The following is a 4874-nucleotide window of genomic DNA, read 5'->3' as shown; positions in this document are numbered from 1 at the left end:
CTAACGAGGTGAGCCTTTTAGCACTCCATTATTTTGGTTGCCCAACTTTACATATCATATTTTGTTTTCAACTGCCTATAGGTTTGCTGAATTTAAAACCTTTGCCTGATGTTTTCCATCTTTAGTGTCAGCTTTGAGAGTAACATTTTGGAAAGCTTAGACAAGGGTTTTGCTGTTTGTGAGAGTGTGCTTACAGGAAAAGACTGTTTCAGTAGTGTTAATCTATTACCACTTACTTTCCTCCTGTCTATTTCCTCCCTGATTCAGTACAGGGAGATGGAACAAGTCAAAATACAAATCCAACAGACTTTCGTGGTCCCCTGTGGAAGCTGCAGTAAACTACCACTTGCACAGAAGCAGCAGAACCTGGAAGTTTGCTTTGAAAATGTCAGTGCATTTCATTAAATGGGCTCATATTGATCCAAAGGCACCAAAACACATGGGGAATGGACCTTTGCTTTCCTGGTATGTGCTTGTTTTCACTGGAGTCTTCTCTGATTCAGAGCACAGCCTAAACAGAGCTCTTAAATCAGAATCATGCCTGCTCTGTGAAACTCATATCCTTTATTTGAAAGGCTGTCAGATGTGTACTGTAATAGATGAGGAGCTGAAGGGAGAGAAAGGACAGTTTTCTCAATAGAGAGCTGGGCAGGCATTGGAGAGCTGTGTTTTTATTGCTACCTCTGCCACACGCTGCTTATGCCACATTAGACAAATCAACAGTTTTTAAGCAGATATTCCTTATACAGCTGATAAGGAAAAAAAATGAGCTCATGATTTGTTTTAAAATTGCTGGAACAGTTTTTGATGGGTTGATTAAAACCCCCCAATTTTTAAATTATTATTGGAAAATACTAAGGTTTTTTTACGATGTTTTGGAGAGGAAAAAGACCAGAAGAGAAAGACAAAAGCCATGTTTCACTTTCATAGGTGCATAAATTAAGATCATAAAGCAAAAAAAAAAACCTCAAAGGATCTGACTTTCAAACTTTCAAACACATTATTCCACCTGGCTTACGTTCTGCCCAAAGAAATAGATTCTGTTGTCTGGGGACAGGGAGAGAACAGCACTTAGGAAGCCTGTTCAGCAGAGTCTAACCAGGCTTTGACCTGTGAAGCAGCGCTCCTCCACTGCTCCATGGTGACAGTACAAAAGGGTGCGTGGGAAGCGAGAGGAGGCGTATGGCTGATGAATCCATGCCAGTGTTGTTCCACTGGCAAAATCCCCTCTCAGGGAAGGGAAGCTGCCGCTGAAGCTCCTGCACGCTGAAGGCTGCAGCTGTGTGCATGGAGTACTTATGCAACCTGGGAAAGGATCGGGGGTGGTTTTATCACCAACACATTATACCTCTGCTAAACACTCTGCTGAACACTCTCCTTTTTGCTTGGGGCAGTGAACAGAATTAAGCTCCGAGAACAGAATCTGTTAATATGAATGGAGAGAAATAATCAGTTTATTTGCTACCAGGCAACTTGGAGATACCAGAGTTTTTCCACTGCGTTTTAAGGTCTTGTTGCCATAGTAGGCAGAGGAGTTCGGAACAGTGAGCTGCTGTTCATGGAAGGGACTGGCTCTGAGGAGTGACAGAACAGCGGTTCAAGGAGGACACAAAGGCAATTACAGAAGCTGCAGGGAAATGAAGTAATTTTTCTTTTAGCCCAATGTTTGCAGTTTCTGTTTTGACACCAAGGGAATAAATGCCAAGAAAAGAAACTTCATCTACACTCAAAGAAATGTGATTTTAAAAAGATCAAACCATATTCTCAATATATGGTGACAGTGTTCAAAAAATCCAGGACTGCTCCATGTAAAAATAGTCGTGGATTAGACCTACCTCCTGAATTTTCTCCTAGGATTAATATTTTGTACAACTACTAAAACTGATGTATTTTCATCTAAAAAAGAAAACAATCTTATGGGTTACATTTACCTGATACTCAGTTCTTGGAGGTAAGCAATGCACATGAGACACTATGTCTTTAGGTGCTGCTTTCTTTTGACTCATCTGTTTCATAGTTTTCTACAGTTAATTTCAATGCCTGGCAAGCCCAGAGAAACTGCTGTTAAGGGACCCTTTTACAGCCTTGGGAAGACAAAGTTATCAAACTTAGAACTTCCAAGTACTTACATAGAGAGCCCATTTGCAAAAGAATTACATGATGCTGCATTTAATTGCAGTTATTCTTAATGATACCACATTCTTATAGACTGTGGTGGACTTCTAGAGCCCAGGACAAAAGCTCTTGTTCATTCGATGCTCATTAAAATGTTGAATCTTTAATAGGAGCAGGATGGGATTGTTACTATAAAACTATGTACAAATGTACAGAGCTTTGATTCTGGGTATATTCCATTTTGCATCACTGAAAGTAAATCTGTTTTGCAAACGCAGAGTGAACATGTCTTTATATTTGTGCCAACACCCACCTTGACCTCTCCGTTAGCAGCAGTAAACTACCACAAACACAGTGGCTTGTAGTACAAGGACAAAAACCTCCTGGGTCTCATTGGGGGGGAACTACAGTAACAATTATCAGCTCCCAGTCTGTGTTCTCCTGGAGTGATGCAGTGACATACATTTTCATTTCTCTTATAGCAAATGATAGGGCATGCTAATAGCTATTTAATAGTTGAGCAATTATTTAAATTCAGGTTAACCCTAATTACATTTTCTATTAAATCCAGGGAGTGATTTCCCCACCTCCAATGGAAAGAATCACGTGGAGAGGCTTACATGCAAAGAAGGGTCTCTAAAGCTTTTCTCATATGGGTTCCTGGAGGAGAAGACCTGGGGAAGCTGTGGCTTTTGAGTTCTTGCCTCTTTTCCCAGTCTTAGTAAGCTGAACGATCAGCAAGCTTCAGGATAGGAACTGTCTTAAAGCAAAGATATTTAGCTTTGATGATCCTCTTTGGCCTGATAGCTGTTGTCTCTTGAATGGCATGAGGAAGCAAACAGACCCAGAGGACCTGTTTGGAAACATGTTTTCACAGGTGAGGGATATTTGCTCTTCAGACTCCCTTGTTCAGTTCTGTTCAGCAAAGAAGAAATAAAAGCATGGAAGTTGAAACAAATTCTCTCTGCATCCCCCCAAAAGATTACGTAATTCCCTCACATATTGTGAATTGTCAGTCCTGGTTCTTCTTTACCCTCTAATTAGTTTATTACTGATGGATACTTACTGAAACACACGTGGTCCCTCTCTGTAATGTAAGTGAAGGTTTTGTTTGGGAAACCTCAAGGCAGTGAAATCAGAAATGAGGCCATTGTTCATTCTCACTGTTGACTGGTTTAATTTAGCTTTAAGCATGTGATTAATTTTAATACTATGGGAAATTAATTATATTTGTGTTCTAATGATCAGTATTAACCTAATTAGTGACCATAAAAATTCCCAAGCAAAGCACTTAATCATATTAGAATTAAGATTGTAAATATTTTCCTAATGGAAAACTGCCAGTAAAACACTAGTGCTCTCAAAGGCTACAGCCACAATAAAAAATGCAGCATTTATAAATGCCTTCCATAATGAACTTCTTATTGCTAACTCTGCTACACAAGTTAACAGTGTTTGTAATAGGTTAGAAACATCTCCATACATCACAAGCAAGCTGTGCAATACTTAAATCGATGCTCTTAAGCTTTGGTTCACCAGATACAGCGAAAAACCTTCTCAAGAATCTCTTTCTCTAGTTCCCAGGCAGAAGTGGTACCCTGCCCCTATCCCCATGACCACTGTAAGCTGTTCTGGGAACAGGAACAAAGCCTTCCCTCAACCTAACTTGTCCTTCATGCGCATCATTTCCCTGCTGTTAACCCCTGTGTGTCCACTTCCAGCCCCACTCCCATTCACTCCTCTGATTTCCACTCTTCATGTTTTCTGTAGCGTCTTTATGCACAGCAAGTAGCTCCAAAAGGAGCTGCTGCACCCTGGGAAACACAAGCCAGAGAAGCAAATTCAATGGGTAGAACAGAGGATGCCACTGCCAAAACACAAGCTTTTGCAAATAAAAGGATGATCTCCAAAAAAAGTAGCATTGTCTTCTGTTTTCCAGGAGACATAAGGCCTTCTGAGCTAAGCACAGGTCTATGGTAAAGAGCCTGCATAGAGAGTGCCCACAGAAAACATCTTAAGTTCACTTCTATTTCATTGTTACAAAAGTTATGCTCTGCTATGTTATTCTACACAGCTTTTCTTGTAATTAAATTACACCAAATAACCAAAAGAATCATTACAGTTCCCCTGGGATAATATAGTTATTTGTCCCTGAATCTGACCCTCCTTTCATTTACTTTGTTATAAAAAGCTTTCTTTTACATTACCTATTGCAAGCACTGTCCCATATTTCAGCCACTTTTTAATACAGGGAACATATGTGTCAATATAATCCCCAGAGGCTACTGATCATTCCCAGACACTGGGATGATTGCAATTGAAGTATTTATTTACGATAAAAGCTTTATATTGAATTAGAAATTGATCTTCCACTTGACCAGATAATATTGCTTTATGCATTTATATACAGGTCTCTTTTGAAAGCTCTTCCATCTGTGTGCTGCTCAGAGTGATTGAGTGAATCTTCCCCAGACATGCAGAAATAATACTTGGAAATATAATTCCCAGCTTTTGTGGGGCTCAGGGTGAATGGGGCAGGGACTAATTCTCTTGTCACCTCTTGATTAAACATTTTAGCTCAGTTACTAACTGTATGCCAAGGGTGCCAGAAAGGTATCGAGTCACTATTATACCTTATCAATGATGTATTGCCTCCAAACACAACACAGCTCATGAAGTCTAAAACACAAACCAGAAAAGCAGAGAATGTGTTCCTCCAAAGCTGCATCATATCGTTTATACACAAGATAAAGATTTTC

This window comes from Nestor notabilis, unplaced genomic scaffold, assembly GCF_000696875.1.
Source record: "Nestor notabilis isolate BGI_N333 unplaced genomic scaffold, ASM69687v1 scaffold2060, whole genome shotgun sequence".
Classification (NCBI taxonomy): domain Eukaryota; kingdom Metazoa; phylum Chordata; class Aves; order Psittaciformes; family Psittacidae; genus Nestor; species Nestor notabilis.
The sequence above is the reverse complement of the archived record's forward strand: the minus strand, read 5'-3'. Positions refer to the sequence as shown.